The following is a 25311-nucleotide window of genomic DNA, read 5'->3' as shown; positions in this document are numbered from 1 at the left end:
ATATCAACATATATTGTATTACTTTGAGAGAAAAATTACCAATGAGGGCTTCCAATAATAGTGATGAAAACTATAATAAATTAAAAAAAAAAAAATGTTGGGCCAGCTCCGTGGCTCACTTGGCTAATCCTCCACCTGCGGGGCTGGCATCCCATATGGGCGCTGGGTTCTAGTCCTGGTCGCTCCTCTTCCAGTCCACCTCTCTGCTATGGCCTGAGAAGGCAGTGGAGGATGGTCCAAGTGCCTGGGCCCCTGCACCTGCATGGGGAAACCAGGAAGCAGCACCTGGCTCCTGGCTTTGGATCTTCCATAGCAGCCATTTGGGGAGTGAACCAATGGAAGGAAGACCTTTCTCTCTGTCTCTCTCTCTCTCACTGTTTATAACTCTGTCAAATAAATAAAAAATAAAAATGTGTTTTGTGAATGTAATATGTATTAGAAGTGTTCTTGGTTTTCAAAAGGGAATGCTTCGGGGCCGGCGCTGTGGCACAGCAGGTTAAAGCCCCAGCCTGCAGTGCCGGCATCCCATATGGGCGCTGGTTCTAGTCCCAGCTGCTCTGCTTCCAACCCAGCTCTCTGCTATGGTTTGGGAAAGCAGTAGAAGATGGCTAAACTCCTTGGGCCGCTGCATCCATGTGGGAGACCTGGAAGAAGCTCTTGGCTCCTGGCTTTGGATCAGCTCAGCTCTTGGCCATTGCAGTCATTTGGGGAGTGAACCAGTGGATGGAAGACCTCTCTCTCTCAGGCTCTACTTTTCTCTGTAACTCTGTCTTTCAAACAAGTAAAATAATTTTTTAAAAGGGAATGCTTCTATTAGTTCTTCAGCAGATGATATGGATGACTCTGCTATGTCAGAAAACATAGCTGAGTGGGGACAGAAATGCCTCTAGAACTTTCCACTCTCCAGCCAACTTCCCTTTTCCTCCCCCCAATTAAGATGAAAGAAAACAGTGATCATAGAAATTTTTATTGGCCGGCGCCGTGGCTTCACAGGCTAATCCTCCGCCTTGCGGAGCCGGCACACCGGGTTCTAGTCCCGGTCGGGGCACTGATCCTGTCCCGGTTGCCCCTCTTCCAGGCCAGCTCTCTGCTGTGGCCAGGGAGTGCAGTGAAGGATGGCCCAAGTGCTTGGGCCCTGCACCACATGGGAGACCAGGATGAGCACCTGGCTCCTGCCATCGGATTGGCGTGGTGCGCTGGCCGCAGCGCGCCTACCGCGGCGGCCATTGGAGGGTGAACCAACGGCAAAAGGAAGACCTTTCTCTCTGTCTCCCTCTACTGTCCACTCTGCCTGTCCAAAAAAAAAAAAAAAGAAGAAGAAATTTTTATTGCAGTGATTGAGCTTATAAATACAGTGCAGGTAAAATAAAGAAGATGCAGAGTATTGTTTTCCTATTATGAATTTCATTGGTCTTGATTTCCTAGCTTTCCTCATTCTTGGATTTGCTATGTCCCTCTGGTATTTCGTTGGTTTGCCATCTTGGAAATGTCATTCTCTTTTCTTCTTCTTCATCTTCTTTTTTTTGACAGGCAGAGTTAGACAATGAGAGAGAGAAAGAGAGAGAGAGAGATAGAGAGAGAGAGAGAGAAAGGTCTTCCTTCCGTTGGTTCACCCTCAGAATGGATGCCACGGCTGGCGAGCTGCGCCGATCTGTCTAAGGTATCCTGACTGCCCACAACTTGGGAATATTAGTTGCTCAATGTATGCTTTTTTTTTTTTTTGGACAGGCAGAGTTAGACAGAGAGAGACAGAGAGAGAGACAGAGAGAAAGGTCTTCCTTTTCCGTTGGTTCACCCCCCAAATGGCTGTTACAGCTGGCGCACTGCTCCAATCTGAAGCCAGGAGCCAGGTACTTCCTCCTGGTCTCCCATGTGGATGCAGGGCCCAAGGACAGGGCCCATCCTCCACTGCCTTCCTGGGCCACAGCAGAGAGCTGGACTGGAAGAGGAGCAACCGGGACAGAATCCGGCACCCTGACTGGGACTAGAACCCAGGGTGCTGGCGCTGTAGGTGGAGGATTAGCCAAGTGAGCCACAGTGCCGGCCAGATTTTTAAGATTTATTTATTTTTTTTTTTAATTTGAAAGTCAGAGTTAAACAGACAGAGAAGGAGAGGCAGAGAGAGAGAGAGAGAGAGAGAGAGAGAGAGCGAGCTTCCATCTGCTGGTTCACTTCCCCCATTGGCTGCAACGGCCAGAGCAATTGGGACAGAATCTGGCACCCTAACCAGAACTAGATCCGGGGTGCCGGCGCTACAGGTAGAGGATTAGCCCAGTGAGCCATGGCACCAGACATTCTCTTACTCTGTCTCAGAATCACCTCCTTGAGGCCAACGCTATGGCTTGGTGGGTAATGCCACGGCCTGCAGTGCCAGCATCCTTTGTGGGCACTGGTTCTCAGTTCTGGCTGCTTCGCTTCCCGCTGATGGCCTGGGAAGGCAGCAGAGGATGGCCCAAGAGCTAGGGCCCCTACACCCATGTGGGAAACCCAGAGAAAGCTCCTGGCTCGTGGCTTCAGATTGGCCTGTCTCCAGCTGTTGCAGCCATTTGGGGGAGTGTACCAGCTGTTGGAAAATCATACCCTCTTTGTCCTTTCTCCTCTCTCTGACTCTGCCTTTCAAGTGAATAAATAAATCTTTATATAAAAAATAAAGAAAAAAGAATCGCTTCTTTGAGTGAAATGATGGCTGTTGTCTGGAGTCAGCTTCTTCAAAGCCTACTGCCATGGGACATAGAAATAAATCAAGATTTTTTTTTTTTTTTTTTTTTTTGGACAGGCAGAGTGGACAGTAGAGGGAGACAGAGAGAAAGGTCTTCCTTTTGCCGTTGGTTCACCCTCCAATGGCCGCCGCGGTAGGCGCGCTGCGGCCGGCGCACCGCGCTGTTCCGATGGCAGGAGCCAGGTGCTTCTCCTGGTCTCCCATGGGGTGCAGGGCCCAAGCACTTGGGCCATCCTTCACTGCACTCCCTGGCCACAGCAGAGAGCTGGCCTGGAAGAGGGGCAACCGGGACAGGATCGGTGCCCCGACCGGGACTAGAACCCGGTGTGCCGGCGCCGCAAGGTGGAGGATTAGCCTACTGAGCCGCGGCGCCAGCTAATAAGTCAAGATTTGATTCAGGATCAGGGTAGGGACTCTTTTACGTGGCTAAGAGCTGGAAAGGTGAATAGGGCATGAAGTTCTAAGGCTACTTACTTATATATACATGGTACTGGCAGAAAAAGTGCTTAAGGTGTACATAGATCTATTGGAACATTCCTGAGTTCAGATTCTTCTTTGGTTCTCTTTCTAATCATGCGGCAACCTGCACAGCAACTTCTCCAGGGTGAAGAGGGGACAGTGCAAAATGAATTAGGACCAACAAACCACATGAATACTTTTCTCCCACAGTTGAACCATGTTCTGCTGAAGAAATTTTACCTCAGGTCAAGTTTACCAGTGAAAGATTTTAAGTATATAAGTGAATGCTTCATTCATTTTTAATTTTGGTAAGCATTAAAGGGTTAGAGAAAGGACCCTTTAATGTGATGTAAATCAGTGTTTCTCCATGGGTTGAAACCGAACATCAAAATCACCTGAGACTGCTGGGGACAGACTCAGAAATTAGTTTTTCAAAAAGTTATCAGCTGCCATCTCCACTAACATCTCTGATTCACCTTTATAAATAACTTAATATGGGGTTTAAAGAAACAGAGACCTGGCTTAAGACCTGGTTTAGTGACTGACCCTTATAAAGAGCTTAATAGGGACTTTTGAGAAACAGAGATCTGGCTTAAGCCATGGTTTAATCTTTTACTATTTGTAAAATCTTAAGGATCATGTAACTTAACTGACTCTTTGATTTGTTATATGAAAAACAGGAATATTTCCAAAATTTTCAGGTTAAGAAAATGAAATGAGGTATTACAGGTAAAGTGGGAAAGAAATGCTCAAAATGTTGTGTATACACAGAAGTAGTTTTAAAATAAAATACATTTTCATACATTGTTTCCAACAGTCTGGAATGAGCCCTACAAATATATTCACGTGTCACATATATTATGCAAAATTAAGATTTTTTTCTCTAATCAGAAAAGTCTGCTTCTCTTTCTATTGTAACTTCTACAGTACTGCACTCCTGTGTCTTATTTTTGTGCTATGACCAGAGGCATTTTAAAAAATTCAACTCAAAAATGTTGAGTTGAAAACTTAATGTTTGTGTTGGGTGGGTTTTGCAGCTGTCCAAGAGTAGACTTTCTTTTCAAGAATATGCCTACCTTACATGGTGTGTACTCCCCAAGCAGCAAGATCCAAAAGTATAGGATAGGAAGTCTTTTTGCAATATGGTTACATCCAACAGTAGTAGACAGCATCAGAAATATGTGGGAAATGCTGATGAAATAGGGTCTGAAGGGCATGCAACCATAAGCTACTCTGTGGAATGCATTTCTTCACATACACGTATAACAACACAAGAAAACAATTAGTCTATTTTTTTTTCCTTTTTGAGGAACATTTTTATTATTACACACAGGGAACTCAACAGTATTCATTTATCTCAGCCTCATGGCAAAATCTTTAGCCTTGGCCTTTTCAAGCTTGGCAATGCAAGCCATAGATTTGGGACTCAGGACATTGCCTCCCCACTGGCAGTGGCTCTCATCATATCTGTAGTTATGGTTGTTCCTAATGGCTTCTACCAGCTTAGCCCCAGCCCCTTTGTCTATTAAGTTCACCTCCGTAGAGGTGACAGTGGTACAAGTCTTCCTGTGGACCAGGTGCCCTACCAGAGACTGTCCCTTGATGATGCAGTAAGGACTCCCTTCTTTAGACACAGGGCAAGCAAGAAGACAACCAACTCAGTGGGATCCACATTATGTGCAGTCACTAGCTGAGCCTTCTTATTCTCCACCAATGTACTGCAAGTATTTATGCCTGCCTGGAGGAAAGGTGGTCTCTTGATTGGGATGTCTCCTTGGCCAGTAGCTTCCTTCTTGGCCCCAGGCCAACAGTCTCTGCTTCTTTTTCTGCTTTGTGTCTGCTCTGTATTTGTGAGCCAGCTTTAGCAGTTGAGTAGCTGTCTGGTGGTCAAGGGCCTCGGTGAACATGTTGATGGCAGGAAGCACTTTCAGCTGCTTATACAGCATGGCCCTCTGCTGTAGCAGATGGATGTAGCTTAGCCCTTTGACAAAATGGGTGAGGTCCCACTTGGGCTGAATGTCTTGCCCAATGCCAAGATCTTAGGACTTTTTCTCAAATAGAAGATTTACCATCTTATTGGCCTCCTGCTTCTTAATGATAGCCTGGGTCTGCAGCTACCTTCTTCCCCTTGGCCTTCATTTCTTTGGGTATCTGGGGAGACTGGAAGAGAGAGTTTCTCAGTGACAACTAAAAAGTTGAGTTCTGTCAAAAATATAGGCACTTAACATATAACTTTACTTCTAAAGCATTTTATTTGTTTATTTGAAAGACAGAGTCAAAGAGCTCCCATCAGCTGTTTTACTCTTCATAAGCCCATGGCAGCCAGAGCTGAATCCAGGGAGTCAGGAGCTAGGAACACAATCCAGGTGTCCCACAGAGGTGGCAAAGACATGATTAGTGGAACCATCAACTCCACCTCCCATGTACTGCATTGGTAGCAGGCTGCAGGTATCAAACTCAGATACTTGGATGTGGGATGCAGGTATCTTAATCACTAGGATAAATGCCTGCTGCCAACATGTAATTGTAAGAGCACTAAGAGTAATCTTAATGTTTTTTTCTAGGAAATTACACAAAGTAGAATTTTAGAATTCATGAGTTTGTGGGCTCAATCTTATAGTAGGATTATAAGCACAAATTGTGTCTCTCTGGAAAGCTGATGTCTCCCATCTATCAACAAAAATAATAATATTCAGTTAACCTTGTGAGAGGAAAGATGAACTATATTTACATTATTTTGACAGTAGAAATCATTGTTAAATAATACTTCTATCCAGAGAACAACCAAACTTGTGCAGTACAAAATAAATAAAATGCAAAATATATTTTATAAGAATGTTACACACAAATAATAAAAATTATTATTACAGTAAGTCATCTTTATTTAAAGTTTGTATTTTGTTATATTTGTTTTTCAATTTAAGTAAATGCATTTCTATTTTTTTTTCATATTTTTAATTGAATTCGATACATATTTAAATTTAAATTCCACTCACCCAGACCTTTTTCTATTGCTATCTAATTCAAATGGTGGTGAAGGCTATACTTGTTAATAAACATCAGGAGATACATTTGAAAAGCTAGCTTACAATAAAGATTTATATTATGGAGTATGAACATCTAACAAAGTTAGCAAAAGACATGAGAATCAAATGTATCTGTATAGCATTATATTTTATCTAAGAAAATCAGTAGAGTGATGATTCTAAGACAAAACTGAGTGAGGATTGACTTGTCTTTGATAATATAGCAACAGGGTCATATCATAGATAACAAAATAATAACTCACTTAGGCTTATGTCTTTGTTCCATCACACAGAAGATAAATAACACATTGGAGTTGGGAAGATAGGAATGAAATAAGAGGGGTATCCAGAGTTTTAAAAACACATTCTTATTTCCCATGAAATGCTTCCCTGCCTTACCAAGATTATATCAGTCATGAAATACAGGATTTTTAAACTAAGCCTCATTAAGTACTTTTCTTCACTACTGATTACTTTTTCTCAAGTACCTTTCACAGTGTTCTAAGTGGTTAAACAAAAGTTAGAAATATTCTGTTTTTCTTTTTCATAAGTGGACTTAGAGGTCATTAGATCTTGTGGGAAAATGCAAGCTCTTTAAAACTATGGCTGTTAGAAGCCAAGGAAATGCTATTGAAAGCTAGCATCAAAGAGTGAAATTGCCTTAGAGATATAATTCAGATCATTGAGGAGCCATTACATACAATTACCCTAGACTCATTGTGACTCTTTTGAGGAGTTATTTTCAAGGGAGGTACTGAATCTTGAAGCAATTGGAGTAACAAAGTATAACAGGAAGTGAAAGTATGGGCTGCTAAATATGTTTTTTAAGAACTGAATTCTAAGACAATAATGTAAATTGTGTTACATTATTAAAAGTGGATAAGAGTTAGTGGAGTTAAAACTATTTGCTCCTCATTTATGGATTTCATTCATTTGTAAAGGACAGATATTTGCATACATAAAGCTCTCAGCAATTTACATTACTTTGATTCTGATCATTACCTTAGCAGAATTATAAATCTGTCTTATTAACATTTGAAGCTTTAGAAAAAAGATGTACTTGAATTTTACTTAATTGCCCTATAACTTTTTGTGAATATTTAGTGGTGGTTATAGTTTTCTGTCATGAGTGGGTAATAATTTTCTAGTAGAAATAAACCAGGGTGGGGGGGACTATTGAATTTACATGAGCTATTTTTCCAAAACCTCAGAATTGGGTGGGAACATTTGGAAGTTTCTAGACATAACAAATTGCATGTACAAAGGAGACTTCAGTACTGGGGATGGGGAGGAGGATTAATGTACTTTATTAAGGTTTTTTTCTAGGCTTTACTTGTGAGGATAAAAATAACATATTGAGAAAATCTAAATATATTCAGATGAATATGTTTATGGACACCAGGCTTTTAATTTGTAAGTAATTAGATTTGTAGTTGCATGAAAATTCCAGTGATTATTTTGGTGAAAAAGAATAAAAATTATAATTATCATGCCACCCAACATTCATTTATCCCTACTGTTCAATCATATTAAAGCAGAGTCTTCTCTATTAAGATTAGGAGAAAAATCATTGTATGTAGTTTTGTCTTAAAAACCATGAGGAAGACATGAAATCCAATTTACAGTTACTACTTGAAGCACTTTCCAGTTTATTTGGGAATATAGGTGATGGAACAAAGACATAAGCCTCAGCCATTCTTGCTCACTGCCCAAAAGATAGATAAACATTGGAATTTATTCCTTGCCCTTGAATCTCAATTGGTCTCACACCCTATTGCCTTCATCCTCCAACCCCCATGGCCACCTGAAAGACCAGTTCCAGGAATTCCCCTCCATCTGCTGCCCCCTACCCTGCCCCCATCCCTAGCCTTCCTAAAATATGAAAAGGCCTGGCCCCTGGGGGTCAGGGTCTTCTGCCATGTGTTCCATCAATGTGCACATGGGCAGTGGGTCACCCACCTCTACAAATTTATTTTCTCTTGAATAAATTTGGTCTTGCTGTAAATTTGTATACTGCCTCTTCTCTATTTTGTGCCACTTTTCCTAACAATAGGGGGCAATGAATTTAATTTTGCCTACATAATTAAGAAATAGCATAGAACTAAAAAACAGAAGTGACATGAAAAAGCATTGTGGTAGAAGAGTAAAAAATTAATGGATGTCAGAGGAGACTAAAATTGGAAAAATTGCTTTCACCATGGACTTGATCAAAGAGGCAGGGCGTCAAATTAAAAAAATCAATAAATCAGAAAATTAGACAAAATATATCAGCACATTTCAATCTCATGTGCTCACACAGACACTTTCTCAGGATCAATCCAACATCCAATCGTCTTTGTCTACAAAATTTTTGACTTCAGGTTTTTGGTTTTTTTTTTCTTTTCCTAGGCTGCTGGTATGTATTCAGGAATCATGAGAATTTTATTGCTGTCATTGTTGTCAGCATCTTTTGGAGATAATGGCAAATGTTTTCATTTTGATAGATGTTCTCAATAATCTCGTAGACTCTTTGTCCTTAGTTGCAATGCCACTTTTTAGAGCTTTAAATAAAGTTTCTGGTTCTCTTAAGTTCCCATTTAGAGTTTTTCAGCTCCATTATACTTACATATTACATGTGAAGTATACATAGTTGTTTCATCTTGGTTCTTTGTAAACACAATATCAATGAATTTTGTTTATTGTTCTTATCTCAAGATTGATCAATACTTTCAAACAAAATCTTCAAATGTGTGATATTAATCACTGAAAATATATTTTCTAATAATTTGTATGTGTAGTATACATTTATATATATTTCAAATATAGATATGTGTGTATATACACACACTCATAAATGTTCTATGAAAGTAGAATCACATCATAACTGGATTTGCAAGTTACTTTTCCACTCAGTATTAGATCTTTATGAAATACATACCTCATTACTTGTAAGAGTATTATGTATTCCATCATTTCAATGATTTTTAGTAATCATTCTTTCCTTTAGGTGCATGTGTAGTTTATTCAAGAAACATTGACTTATATGTGCTTGGTTTTATTATACACTTTGTAAATATTAATATATTTGATCATCATATGAAGTAAAGTCTTAGTTATAACAAATTTTTTCTATTACTCTCTTCAGAACTACATCTTTGCATAATCTTCAGGAAAAAGTCTTAAGTGTAGCATATACATATTCAATAGATATAAATTTTAACATTGACTGATACTGGCAAACTACCCTCTGAAAATACCGTATCAGTTACTTCTACTATCAGAAGTATATTGAAATGTACATTTCCCTATCTTGCCCACATTTACATGTTTTCTCTTTGAGTTACTTCAAGAGTTAGCAATTAGGTCCACCTGAAGCCAGTCATCTCTGTGAGGAACATAATGAACACACAAGAGAACTTAACAGTATGGTATCGATGCTAGAGGTGAGCACCATTCAATAAAAGTCTACATCATTACCACTGTGCAATGTCAGATTTAGGAGTATCTTCTTAGCTCAAGAATACATTTCCTATGCATTATGAATATACATATCTGCTATAAGACATTTTATGTAGTTATTTTAAAAAATTACAATATCAAAGACATTTATTGGCTCTTTCAAATCTCTATCATTATTGTGTCCATAATATCAATTTCTATCTCTTTAAACCTATTAAAGAAAGTAAAGATAAAGGTTTTGCTTTGATTCCTGACTGATAAATGTAAGATAGCTATTCCTTAATAAAAGTTTATTGTTGTTACAAACATTGTGGTATAGCAGGTGAAGCTGCCACCTGCTATGCTGGAATCCCAATATGAATGCCAGTTCAAGTCCCAGTTGCTCCACTTCTGATCCAGCTCCCTACTAATGATCTAGGAAAAGCAGCAGAAGATGGCCCAGGTGTTTTGATTCCTGCCACTCACATGGAAGATCTATATGAAGATCCTGGCTCCTGGCTTTGTCCTGACCCTGCATTGGCCATTGAGACCATCTGGGATATGAACTGACATGTGGAAAATTCTCTGTGTGTTTCCTCCTCTCTCTTTAACTCTGATTTTCAAATAAATAAATAAATAAATAGTTTTAAAAAATAAAATATTTCTTATTATTTTCTATGGAACATAAATATTAATAAAGGAAGTTGGGTTATTCCTGCTTGGTTGTTAGAGAAAAACATTATCTGTTAATGTATGAATATATTTGTTAAAATATTTCTGGGAGACAGAATTGTGACATAGAGGATGAAGCTGCTGTCTGCAACACTGGCATTCCATGTGGGCACTGGTTTGTGCCCAGCTGGTGCAGTTCCAATCTAGCACCCTGATAATGGCCTAGGAAAGCAGCAGAAGATAGCCCATGTACTTGGCTCCCTGCCACCCACATGAGAGACCTGGATGAAGCTCCTGGCTACTGCCTTGGACCTGCCTCAGCCCTGGCTGTTACAGCCATCTGGGGAGTAAGCCAGTGGATAGAAAATCTCTCTCTCTCTCTCTCTCTCTGTGTGTGTGTGTGCGTGTGTGTGTGTGTGGTTCTCTGTAACTTCGACTTTCAAACAAGTAAGTAAATATTTAAAAAACATAAAGATTTCTTTTAAAAATTATGCCATCAAAGAAAGTTGATGTTTACCTACCAATAATTAAGCTTTGAGTTTTTCACTGTCTTTATCTTGGACCCTCAGCTTTATAATAGCAATGTGATGTGCGTGTGAGTCAGCGCAAGATATGTTTTCTGCTAAATGACTATAAATGTGCTTTCCAGTGTATCCCTACCCCCATTGTAGTAGCTCCCATATGCACAGTTCTGGCCAATGTGCTACCATGGGAAATGAAAGTTGCCACTTCTAAATGGAAGACTAGACAACATGCTCCGTGTTCTAAATGGTACAACCACAAAAAGTGGGACCTCTGCCAGTCATGGCTGCCTGAGTAACATTAAGTAGCAGAGTTCTCCATGAATATGCATTTTACACATAAACTAAGTGAGAAATAAACCTCTATTTTTGTTAATCCATTGAAATTGTGGAATGATTTCTTATTACAGCATGACATCATTTATCAGAACTAACACTGTTTGAAAAGTTAGTATATTTGTTATTAAACCCTGGGGTTCTAATGGAAGCTTTTCCAGATGGAAACACAGATTTAAGTTTCCCTTGTCAATATGTCTGTGTGTGTACACACAAATACACATATACACACACTCACCAATGCATGAGGCTAAATTCAGGGAGAAGGCTAAGACAGGATAAAAAGAGCAATGTGTTAATGACATTTTTGTTTTTTGAAAACATCAGATGTTTTTGTTATTTGAATTTTTAGAAAAGGCTTAGTCTTGATTGTATAATAGAAAAATAAATTTCTCTCCTAAGAATTTAGAGCATGAAAAGTAATTAGCTTATCTGTTAATCATTGTCTTAGTGATACTCTTTTTATTTATTTATTTATTTATTTATTTATTTATTTATTTATTGACAGGCAGAGTGGACAGTGAGAGAGAGACAGAGAGACAGAGAGAAAGGTCTTCTTTTACCGTTGGTTCACCCCCCAATGGCCACTGCGGCCGGCGCACCACACTAATCCTAAGCCATGAGCCAGGTGCTTCTCCTGGTCTCCCATGAGGGTGTAGGGCCCAAGGACTTGAGCCATCCTCCACTGCACTCCTGGGCCACAGCAGAGAGCTGGACAGGAAGAGGGGCAACCGGGACAGAATCCAGCGCCCCGATTGGGACTAGAACCTGGTGTGCTGGCACCGCAGGCGGAGGATTAGCCTATTGAGCCATGGCGCTGGCCAGTGATACTCTTCATTTTGACTTGTACTGTGGTTCTGCAAGTTGGTGCCATGATTTTCCTTTTGCTTGCAGATATTGCAAGAGTCTCAGCATTTAGTAAACTGGTCATCTCAGGAAAAGACTCTGCCATGGACAAGGTAGTCTCCCGAGGACCTTTGTTAGCATTTTAGAACCACAAATGCTTTACTAACTTCTACCCGATGCCTAAAAAACCTAGCCTAATTAAACTATCTACCACCAGCATCTCTTTACATCTTATAATCCTGCCAGCCATCTAGCCGAACCCCTGATTCAGAAATTTTGTTGTGCTATCTGCTATGACACCTTCTTGTTTTATGCATCTTCCAGTTTCTTTGCTTACCTGAAATGAATCTATGGTTAGCAGCTGATGTCATCACTAGCATCTGCCTATTTTATATGGTTTTCTTTTGTTTGCCTAGCTCTGGATTATTGGCATTATTTTTACTGACAAATGGAAACTATTTAAAATGTCATTACAAAATCAAGCTTGAAATAGTATTTTAATGGCTTTAAGTTCAGTGCTAAATTGGAGGATACAAACTATGGCAGAGTCAAACATCTGGAATAGCATCTGCAGATAGAGGGTGAACAGCTGGCAGCAAATCAAACCCTTGACCCAGAGACTGTAAATATGACCATGGATTCGTCTTATAATATTCTCCAGAGCTGAGTGAGTTGGGGAATGTGAAATGTCACCAGCTTCATGCTGTAGTCATTGTGATAGTGTCTTTTTATCAATCCTCCCAATAGATCAATTAGGCTGGAAGCATGTAATTTGATGCAGCTTGTCAATTATTCACCTATCCAAGGTAAATAAGCAAGAAATAGGCAGGGTGTGTATTTTTCATTGAAGGGGTCTTTATCTGTCTTAAACTCATGTCTTTTTGTTTAAGATTTATTTATTTGAAAAGCAGTTTTATATATATAGAGGGAGAGATAGAGAAAGGTCTTCCATCCATTGTTTGCCTAGATCGCCAAAACTGCCAGGATCCAGGATCCTGGATCCAGGAGCATTGGTGCAGAGGTCTACAGAGTTCTGCCATCTTCTGCTACTTTCCCGGGTGCATTAGCAGGAAGCTGGATCAGAAGTGGAGCAGCAGGGACACGAACCAGTGCCTATAACTCACTATATCACAACACGAGCCCCAAGCTCATGTGTATGAACATTCCCCTTACAAGGAAGGGCTTGAAATTTCCAGGCTGAAAAGTATTATAGGATTTCTTTTTTATGTTGGCTGAATGCTATTTCCTTCCTTGTGTTCTATAAAGTTAAATGGACATACGTGGGCCAATAGGATACTGAAAATATTTTTATCATTTCTTCTTGTATGATTACAAGGTATCAACCCAAGGGATATGCTGTCTATAGTAAAAAAATAAATAAATAAAAAAATCAGGAATTTTGTTTTGTTTTAATTGCCATAAAATTTTGTATAACATATAATTTCCCTTTTAACCACGTTCAGGTGTACAATTCAGGGTTATTAAATACACTTACATTTTTGTACAATCACTAACAGAGCAACTGTTTTATCATCCAATACTGAGAATCTATACCCAGTAAATAACTCTTCGTGACTGCTTTTCCATTACCCCTGTTAACTACTATTCTACTTTCTGTTTTTATGAATCTGACTACTATTGGTACTTCATATAAATGGAATCACACTGTCATTTTATGTCCAGCATATTTCCCATAGCTTAGTGTTTTCAAAGTTCATCCATGTTGAGACACAGTTTTCTTCTAACAGGTATTTTTTCATGAAATTTTTTAAGACCAATAGTATGCATGGATTTTAAAACATTTTACACCAAATTAAATCTCTGTCAATTCCATTTTTTCATGAGTGTTTTGAAGTAGTACCCTCCAATATATATACCACATTTTGATGACACATTCATCCATCAATGAACATATAGGTTGTTTTCACCTTTTTGTTATTGTGAAAAATTTTGCTATGCAAATTGTTACATATATATATATATATATATATCTTTTGGAGTCTTTTATAAGTTTCTTTTTGGTGTATAACAAAAAATCTGAATGCTCAATCATAAGGTAGTTCTAGGCTTAATGTTATGCAGAGCTATCATATTCTACAGCTGATGAACTCTTTTAAACTCCTACAAGTAATGTTTTTCCACACCTTTGTCAAATCTTTTTCTTAATAATAGAAGTACTAGTATGTATGAAGTAGTATTTTGTTTCCATTTCCATAATGCTTAAGGGAATGATGTCGATCATCTGTTCCTGTATTCATTGGCCCTTATCTTACATAGAGAAATATCTACTCATGCCCTTTGTGTATTTTTCAGTTGGATTTTTTGTATCTTTCAATGAGCTGTAGGAGTTCTTTATATATTCTGGATATTAATCCCTTACCAGATATATGATTTGGATTTTTTTTTTCACATTCTGTGATTTGTTTTTCACTCCCAATAGTGTCCTTTAAGGTATAAATGTTTCTTGCTTTAAATTTATTTTGAACACAGAGAAACAGTTGAAGAGAGATCTTGTTTTTTTGGTTCACTTCCCAAATGCTCTCAAAAACCAGGGCTGGGCCAGACCAAAGACTGGAGCCTGGCACACAATATAAGTCTTCCACAGAGGTTAGCAGGGACCCAAGTTCTTGAGCCATCTCTTGATTACTTCACAGGGTGCATATTAGCAGAAAATTGTATTAGAAGCCAGGTAACCAGGAATCAAAAGAGACACTCTGAAATACTATGTGACCATCCTAAGCAGTGATTTAACTGCTGCACCAAACATTTACCGCCAAAAGTGTTATTTTATTCTTAATAAAGTCCAGTTTTCTTTTTTTCAATTATTTTCTGTTTCAAGTGTCATATCCAAGAGTCATTCCAAACCCAATGTTATAAATATTTGTCTATATATTTGTTATATGTATTTAATATTTTTAAATTCTATATTTAGGGTTTTGATCTATTTTGTATTTAATTTTTGTATATGTTGTAAGGCAACGTTCCAATTTAGTTTTTGATATGTGAATGTCCATTTTTCCTACCTCTATTGAAAAGATTGTTCTTTCTGCATTGAATGGTCTTGCAACCTTTTTGAAAATCATTTAATCATGAATAAAAAGGTTTATTTGTGGATTGCATAATCTACTCCATTGGTCTCAGTATATTTGTATTTATATCAGTGCCACACTGTTTTGATTATTGTGGAATTAGAGCAAGTTATATTTAAAAAATTTTTAAGATGTATTTATTTATTTTAAGGGCACAATTTAGAGAGAGGGAGAGAGAGAGAGAGAGAGAGAGAAGCAAAAGTGAGCTTCCATCCACTGGTTTACTCCCAAAATATTCTCAACAGCCAAGGCTTGGCCAGGTCAAAGCCTTTCTCCTTCTTTTAAAGGTTTTTATTTATTGGGGCCAGCACTGTGACGTAGCAGGTAAAGCCACCACCTGCAGTGCCAACATCCCATATGGGCACTGGTTCAAGACCCAGCTGCTCCACTTCTGACCCAGCTATCTGCTATGGCTAGGAAAGCAGTAGAAGATGGCCCAAGTCCTTGGGCCCCTGAACCCACGTGGGAAGACCTGGAGGAAGCTCCTGGCTCCTGGCTTCGGGTCGGCGCAGCTTCGGCCGTTGTGGCCAACTGGGGAGTGAACCAGTGGATAGAAGACCTTTCTCTCACTCTGTCTCTCTCTCTGCCTCTCCTTCTCTTCCTGTGTAACTCTGACTTTCAAATAAATAAATAAATCTTTAAAGAAAAGTTTTTATTTATTTGAGAGACAGAGTTACAGAAAGAGAGAGAGAGAGAGAGAGAGATCTTCCATTCGCTGGTTCACTCTCCAATGGCCGCAACAGAGCTGGGCCAATCTGAAGCCAGGAACCAGGATATTTTTCCAGGTCTCCCATGTGGGTGTAGGGGTCCAAGGCCTTGGGCCATCATCTGCTTTCCCAGGTCATAGCAGAGAGTTGGATCGGAAGTACAGCAGCCAGGACTCAAACTGGTGCCTGTATTGGTTGCTGACACTGCTGACATTGGCTTAACCCACTGTGCTACAGGGCTGGCCTCTGTCTCCCTTCTTAATAGTAGTGTCTTATAATCATTTTATATCAATAAATTGGTGGTAACTGCATCACTTTAATTCCTGAATTCAGTAATTTGCCTGTTTCTTTTGTCTTAGTCAATATAAGTAATTTTGTTTTTCTTTTTCAAAAAACCAATTCTTAGTTGTATTGATTTTCTCTATGTTATTCTCTTATTTGTCTCTCCCCTAAACCATTGTTTCTTTTCTTCGGATAGTTTTGAGTTTATTACATTTTTATTCTTAGTAATTATTTGGAAATGTGGTATCTTTCCTTCTTTCCTTTTTTTTTTTAATCAATCTGTGTCCAAGAGGCTTTGCCACTGCTGCTTAGCCTTCTTTTCCAGAATTTTCTAAAAGAACTTTATTCACAAAAAGAGGAAAGATATAAAATATAAAATCAGCTGAATGAAAGACTTCATAGCATAGATGCTCTTCCTCATGGCAAGCACAGAAATGGGCTGGGCTGACTATGGACAAGGGTACAAGGCCTGATTCCTGTCTTTAGGCAGCCTCTCAGCCACTATGCTAATCAGTTCAGAGTTGGAGACCAGCCAGATTGTCTCACAATCCTCCAAAGCCTATTTCCTAAACTCTTTCTTCCCAGGCCCTTCTATATTGTCCCCAGGACTCTTCAGCTCTCAGAGGAAGCCTTGGCTGACTTTTCCTGTGTCTTCACTGCCTTCTATTTTAATGTAATTGTTTATAGCTACAAATGTCTATCTTCACACGACTTTTGCTGTGCCCCATACGTTTTGGCATATTGTACTTTCACTAATCACATATTACTTCCTAATTGCTCCTAATTTCTCTTGTGATTTCCCCTTTTTTGATTGGTGTTTGCTTAGCTGCTGTAGACCTCTCATTGTTTCATGGGGTCCCATGTGGCTTATTCAGTGATTTCTGATTATTTTAATTTCTTATGAAGAAAAGAAATGGCATTTCTTTTTTTTAAAGATTCATTTATTTATTTGAAAGAGTTACACAGAGAGAGAAGGAGAGGCAGAGAGAGAGAGAGAGTGAGAGGTCTTTCATTTGCTGGTTCACTCCCCAACTGGCCCCAACAGCCAGAGCTGCACCAATCCAAAGCCAGGAGCCAGGAGCTTCTTCCGGGTCTCCCATGCAGGTGCAGGGGCCCAAAGATTTGGACCATCTTCTATTGCTTTTCCAGGCCTCAGCAGAGAGCTGGATCAAGAGTGCAGCAGCAGGGTGCCAGCACAGCAGGGGCAGCTTTATCTGCAACACTACAGCGCTGGCCCCAAGACATGACATTTCTTACCATTTTTCTGATAATACTCTTGGGAGTTATTTTTAAATAGCTTATTTGAAAGCAAACTCAGCCTTTATGATGGAGCAAATGTGTGTAAGTAATGATATAGTTATTGGTTTAAGCCATATAATTAACATCTATGATGGAGCTTATATAAGGTGTACAGGTTTAGGGTTACACTGCTCGGTTTCAAATTGCGGATCTTCAGGATTGTCATTTAGCCTAGTGGCTAAGACTCAAGATGCTCACATCTAACGTTGGAGTAGCTGGATTGAAACCCTGGCATCAGCTCCTGACTCCAACTTCCTGCTAATGCAGACCTGAGACAGAGCAGTTATGGCTCAGTAATCCAGGAGACCTGGATTGAATTCTCAGTTCCCACGTTTGACCCTGGCCCAGTGTCAGCCTTTGAGAATATTTGTAGAGTGAACCACTGGTTTTGAGCTCTCTCTCTCAAATAAATAAAAACAGAAAATCACAGATTCTCTCTATACTCACTTCTTTGTCTTTACAAATTACCAAAGCATTTTATTGTCTTAATTTTTTCTTTTGAAAAATAGTGGTAGTGATACTACATACTTTAAGCTCAAATGTATTGCTCTTTCATTTTATAAATGAAGACATAAACTTTAAAAGTGCTTATCACATACAAATGAGCTTGTGAGTAGTTTAAAAATATTGATGAGTCAGTTAGATTTTGTGATTTATATCTGTGCATATATTGCTATAGAATGTACACATTGCTTAAATATTTAAATGCAACTTTTTTCAATATCTTGGTACTACAAATTTCATACAAATTTTAGTTTTCTATTGAAAATATTACAAAAATTGTTCAACTATACATTGCTCTTTTGTGTCCTTTCCAATAAATACTTCAAAAGAATGATAACAGAAATAAAAATATTATCTATCACTAATTGAGGTGATTTACGTATCAGGTATCATCTTGCCACTTGTTTGCAAGTATTGTTCTCACAACAATGATGTGAGACATGTACAACTATCATCTTCCCTTTATATTGAAAGAAACTAAAATTAACAATTCATTGTTCATGCTTTCAGACTCATATCTCTATCCATGAAATATAATCATAAAGTAACAGAAGTTGGAAAAGCTCTCTCATTACTGAACAATTTAATCTGTAAAATAATGACAGAGGAATTTTCTTACCATTTCCTTTGTAAATTTTGCCTCATTTATTTACCTAGAAATCAGAATATAAGCCAATACATAAAATATCATTTCATATGATTCTGTTAACATATGCAAATAATATGCAATCATTTCAATGCATTTTATCATTGTAATTTTACATGTAAATGCCTATAAATTTCTTAAATGAAGAAACTCATATTTTATTCTTTTCATATGAATATTTTATTCATTTAAAACAAATAAAATATTACCTCATGAATTTGAAGAAATGTTCTACAATTTATTCTATACCAAAATATCTTCTCACTGTTTTTTTATAGTAATGGACATGTCTGCCTTACACCTTGTGAAACTGCATAACAGATACAAGCTGACAAGTAGGTACCTTATCTTCATTGTTCCACTGATGTCAAATTCACAGGCAATGTTTTGGATGCCAATGACAAATCTAAGGATAGAGGCAGAAATTGTGAAGATGATAATGATTTCCTGAAGGGTGAGAAAAGCACCTGGGAAAAGTCTACTTCAATCTTTCATTATAAAATTCATTTTTGCAGAAAAAACGTTCTGTGTCCTTCATTTTACCTTTGGTGTAAAAAAATCAAGTGAGCAAAACCCCAGCTAACAACAGAGGATTTTATTTCTTTAGTTTTTAAAGCAAGAGCTTACCTATTTTTAGGATAACTGCTCATTTACTGCTGTATACTTTAGCACAGTACAAATTCTACACTTTATAATGAAAATCAAATGAGACTTAAATAGTCAAGTCAAATTTCAGTCATTTTGAGTATGCTTTGGTAACAATAGCAGGAAAATGTATATTTAAAGAAAGATTTATATTAACAGGTTTAAGACATTATATATATATTATATATATTATATATATATTATATTATATATATATTATATATATATGTATATATATACATATATATATATACATATACTTCCACAGGAACAATTAGAGAAGTATATACTTCATAAAACCAAAGCTTAGAGTTTTCTTAACAAAGCCCATTTCCAGAAAGAGTTGTTTTCTTGATATGACTTTTTGATACTAATGCCTTTGCCATAAAGGGCCAGATATATAGAAATATATTTTTGCAATTTGCTATCCACTTGTTGTCCATTGCAGCTACAGGACTCTGCTGTTTTAGTATGATAGCAACCACAGAGAAATGCATAAATCAATGAGTGTGGCTTTGTTCTAATACGGTGTTGTTTCCAACAACAGGTGGAGGACCAGATTTATTCCACAGCCTATAGTTTGCTAACCTGTTCTGTAGTAGCATTGCTATATCTTGGAGACTGAAGCAGATTTAAGTCATTGGCAGTGAGAGGGGTCTGGGAAACTTTCATTAAGTTATCAATCTTGAAACAATGGTGTGCTTTTCAGAGGTGAGTTCTATTTCTCTCAACATATTTTATTTACAGTAATATTACTTATCTGAAAGAATCAGTAACATATCCATAATGCATCTTATTCTAGGTCAATGTTGCTTCAATTATTAATTTAAAACCTCTGCCTCTGCTACAGTTAAGTCATAGATTCCCTAGATCATCAAAGAGCCTTGAGGGGTATCTAATAAAGAACAGGGTGATTTCCCTATGAGGAGAGCCATGGGGAGATCTGTGGATCCATTACTGTCAGAAGAAGCTAAAGATTGGTGGATAGCTCTGCTTGTCTCTCTCTAAAATTGATTTAAAAAAAAAAAAAAAGAATAGGCTCCTATCTAATAAACATACCCTTTCAATTCCCGCATCTAATTTAGAGATAGCAGCGTGAAAATACCCATCAACCTGCTACTGCACAGTCTGGGGGGATGTAGAGACCTCGTGACGGATTCCTGGGCTTTTGACTAATGTCTCCAACATGACTTGTTAATCTCTGCAATGATCAAGTGGCTATTAAAAGTAAAACTGTGCTAACCTTTTCAAAAATTAGAAGAGCATGACTACAAGTGGAGTGACAACGACTTCCTGGAGAGGCAGCCTTAGAGGTGAAAGATCGCCCTATCCAGGCAGGAGTACTGTATGCATTATTTATTCCGTGTGTCGGGGGCCTGCATGAAAGATGAAATCCCAGTCTGGGAAGTGTCTTTCTCAGCAGGACTGTTTTAGTTAAAGTGCATAAAGTAGTCTGCTGCATTTCCATAAACTGAGTAGAAACGGAGAACAGGAATGTGATATAATTTCCTCTTTACTCTGGGCTTGAGCCTGCTTGAAAACAGTACTAGTGAAAATAAATGCTCTGGTTTCATATATTATTTTGAAGAATTTTTGGTGGCATAGAAAACAACAACTTAAGTTACTAGCTTCTTTCTCTACATTTTCTTTTATGTGTATCATTATTCAATGCATCTATTCCACCCCAGAGAGAAGTTTGTTCCTCCTCAAATCCAGAGTCCTCTGCTTTCTACCCTTCAATAAACCTCAAAGGTAACAAAACAGCACCCTTGATGTCTGATTGTATATGTGTAGGGTAAGGAGAAATACATTAGGGGAAAATCAAAGTTATTAACGTTAAACATAAATGTTTTGCTATAGTACTTCCGTACTGTCTCATAACCTAAATAACTCTGTGTAATATGCTTCAGCCAAACTCAAATTCTCACGTATCTCAGAAATCAGTTAATGCTTTTCTTGGCTGCAATGCCTTTGACAATGCTGCTCTTGATGCCCGAAATGAATTTTATCCTTTTCTACCTGACAGCTGTGGATCACCCCAGTGCAGCTCTCTGGGTTTCACAGTGCAAACTTATACACGGGCTTATGATGAACCTTTGGGCACCTGTCTTACTCAATATTCTTTATTAAGAATTTTCTGTGTCATTTCCACCTTCCTCTCCTGTGAATTTTTTGCATAGCATAAAGTTGATGATGGCATTCAGTTCATGATCCGTTCTTAAAGAACTCGTTCGGGGACAGGAGTTTGGAAGTCACTTGAGAGTCCGGCATCACGTAGCATCACATGTTGGAGTGCTTGAGTGGGAGTCTCGGTGTCTCCACTTCTGATTCTAGCTCCCTGCTGGTGAACACAGTGGGAGTCAGAAGATGATGGCTCAAATATTTATGTCCCTTGTGCCCAATAGGAGACTCAGATTGAGTTTTTGGTTCGGGATTTGGCCCATCCTAGCCCAAACTGTCGCAGGCGTTTGAGGGGTGAAACAGGGAATGGAAGACCTTTCTGATTCTCTCTCTCTCTCTCTCTCTCTCTCTCTCTCCCCCCCGACCTTTTTTTTTTTTTTTTTTTTTTTTTTTTTTTTTTTTTTTTTGACAGGCAGATTTAGACAGTGAGAGAGAGAGAGAGAGAGAGAGAGAGAGAGAAAGGTCTTCTTTCCATTGGTTCACCCGCCAAATGGCCGCTACCACCGGCACGCTGCGCCGATCCGAAGCCAGGAGCCAGGTGCTTCCTCCTGGTCTCCCGTGGGGTACAGGGCCCAAGCACTTGGGCCATCCTCCACTGAGCTCCCGGGCTACAACAGAGAACCTGACTGCAAGAGGAGCAACTGGGACAGAACTGGTACCCCAACCGGGACTAGAACCCAGGGTGCCGGCGCTGCAGGTGGAGGATTAGCCTAGTGAGCCACAGCGCCGGCCATCTCTCTCTCTCTCTTTCAAAGAAAATGAAAACAAAAATTACACCTGTAAGAAAAATGATACATAAATAAATATGTGCATATTGAGTTAGTTATTACCTTTTCTCTGATGCTTTCCCAAGATTCTGAGATTTGTAAACAACACCCCCGTGTTTCCACAGCTTTGTATACATTGCACTCTATGAACACACCTCTCTCTACTTTTTGAATTAATCACTTAGAATTCTAATTAATTTTTAATGTAAGATTTTTATTAGATATTAATTATATGTAAGTACAAAGTGGAATGATGGATGAATGAGGCAGTTTTAGTTCACATTATCATGAGTTTTATAGGCTACATTAATTTCACTTATCCAACTTTACCCTCTGAAAGCCTTTTTATGTCACATAAAAATTGCCTGTGACTAACCAGTGTGGTTACGTTCAACTCTATCAGCTTTTCTTTATCCCTCAGAATTTTTTGTCCTTTTATTTAACTATTTCAAACAATACAGAGGATCTATAGAGTTCAGTAAATTCACATAGATTTAATAATTTATAACATTGTACCACATTCACTTTACATGTAAAGACTGTATACACACACACACACACACACTACTCTCTTTAAAGTTGTGCTGCATATATTAATATCACATAATGTGATTCATGACAAAAATCATGAACTGGGAAAAGAAGGATATGTTACCATTTAAGGGGTATAATTCAGTGTACACAATATTTATAATTACCTATGTCCCAAATAATATGGCATATATATATATATATATATATATACATCAACACATGCGATAAAACATATGCCATTTGTCCTTCTGTGTCTGACTTATTTCGCTTAGCATAGTGATTTCTGTTTCCATTTATTTTGCTGCAAGTGTCAGGATTTAATTATTTGCATGGTTAAGTGATACTCCATTTTGTGTGCGTGCATGTGTGTATGTGTGTGTATCTCATATTTTCTTTTTCCACCTAATTAATGACTTTTATATCTATATACTAATAGTAGAAACAGAAGCTTACAAACTGAATGCCAACTATACTATATAAAAATTAACTGGAGAAGAAAATGGAAACTACACTGAAAATTCTTAATAAAGAATATTTTAGAAGACAAGTTAAAGATGGACACAAATTTCTGGCTATTTGTCATATTGAGAAGATTAAAATTTGGCTTATTTTGTGACTTGCTTCATCAGGAGTAATGCAATAGAAGTGACTTCCTTAGATTTCTGGTGGCAGATCACAGGTAGCCTTGTAGGTTCTGCCTGTGACTATTGAGATACTTGTTTCTATGGAATCCTCAAATTTTCAACTCATATTGTATATCCTTTCTTTCTTTTTTATTTATTTATTTTTTTGACAGGCAGAGTTAGACAGTAGTAGAGAGAGAGACAGAGAGAAAGGTCTTCCTTTTTCCATTGGTTTACCCTCAAAGTGGCCGCTACAGCTGACACTGCGCCGATCCGAATGCAGGAGCCAGGTGCTTCTCCTGGTCTCCCATGGGGTACAGGGCCCAAGGACGTGGGCCATCCTCCACTGAGCTCCCAGGCTACAGCAGAGAACCTGACTGGAAGAGGAGCAACTGGGACAGAACCGGAGCCCCAACCGGGACTAGAGTCCTGTGTGCCAGTGCTGCAGATGGAGGATTAGCCTAGTGAGCTGCGGTGTCGGCCCCGTATTGTGTATCCTAAGCAGTTCCTGGAGAGGCTCATGCTCACATGGTAAAGAACCAAAGCCTCCAGGTGATGTCTGAACTTGATACACAACCAATAGCTGATACCCATTGACCAATCATGTGTGGGAACTGTCTTAAAAGTGGATTATTCAGCCTCAATCAAGTTCCATAGCTATTTCCAAATGAGACAAACACTGCCCACCTTGCAAACTATTGAGTAAGATAAGTTTTTGCTTCTGATCTAAGATAATAATGCGAGGATAATTAATGTAGCAATAGATAATTAGAACATTGATGACACAGTCATTTCAAGAAAATAGGTCTGCACTAGCCATAGCTATTCCTAGATACACGAAGGGAAACTTCTGAAATATAGACACAATACTCACATCAGTTGTGATTGATTTTCCTTTGAACAGAAATTACTCTTCTAATGCATACAATGCCCAAATGAAGAAATAGAGAATAGGAAATATTTATTCTTTATCATAAAATGATAAAGCTTATCTCTAAAATCAACCACCACTTAATAGAAAGAGTAAACTGAAGGTTACATAGTTAAATGACTTAGGTAGGTCAACATTGGCAAGATTGCTCCATTATTCTAGTCTGAATGAATGAAAATTAAATACTAATTTAAATCAAAGTAAAGATAGATAAAAAGGTGGCTGATAGATATAACATGTTATTAAACTTTCAGTTTTCCAAAATTCTCATCTAGCAATATTCCTCAGTTAAAAGACCTTTAAGCATACACCTTCTCCTGTTGATCAGCATTTGTGTATTATCATTTCTAGACTGTGTTCAATGACAGACAGTTGGGTCATTCATTTACTGGAGGTCATAAATATTTCAAGACTGATAATATATGGGCCTCCAAATTAAGGAATAAAAATATTTTTATAACTTCACTCTCCTTGCATTAAAAACTCCCCTTATAGGCCTGTAACCAAGTTTATTCATCTAAGTCATCGAGGCCCATTTATTTTGTAGAGCAGTCTCAAAAACTGGAAATAAAACCCCAATAATTCACTTTAATGGATGATATTTTCAAGAGTATTCCTAGAATAAGATATTCTTTGTTGCCACATTTCAGGTTTATGCAATTCTTCCATCCCTATTGTGTAGAACCTTTTAAAAAAAAAAAAACTATTTGAGAAAATTGAGTAGAATGACAATGTGAGAATTTATGACAGAAAGGTGGAGATTAGACCCCCTTTCCTCATTATTGGAGCCACAACACAAGGCTCATGACCTTTGAGATAACTACTCAGTGAGTGTCTGTGCATATGTACAAGAGGCTATGATAATATAGGAATGTTACTTCCTTCATGGTTATTTTGTAGACTAGGAGTCATACGAAAAATATATGTTTAGAAGTACTTCCATTTTTTCTGTGTTTTTTTTTTTTTGTCCCTAGAAACCTTTTATTTAAGGTATAAAAATTTCATGTATTTCATAAATACAACTTTAGGAACATAGTGATCCTCCCCACCTTCGTTGTCTAGTACTTTGTGATCCTTCTCGCATTTCATTGTCTAGTATTTTGGTCC

General features: G+C 38.2%; 1 pseudogene; it reads right to left on the bottom strand.

The window, feature by feature from the left end:
- Positions 1-4530: 4530 nt before the first annotated feature.
- The window catches only part of LOC133762864 (large ribosomal subunit protein eL8-like), a 91040-nt pseudogene continuing 70259 nt past the window's right edge, over positions 4531-25311 (bottom strand).

Source organism: Lepus europaeus, chromosome 1, assembly GCF_033115175.1.
Source record: "Lepus europaeus isolate LE1 chromosome 1, mLepTim1.pri, whole genome shotgun sequence".
Classification (NCBI taxonomy): domain Eukaryota; kingdom Metazoa; phylum Chordata; class Mammalia; order Lagomorpha; family Leporidae; genus Lepus; species Lepus europaeus.
This window is presented reverse-complemented; position numbering and strand designations above follow the sequence as displayed.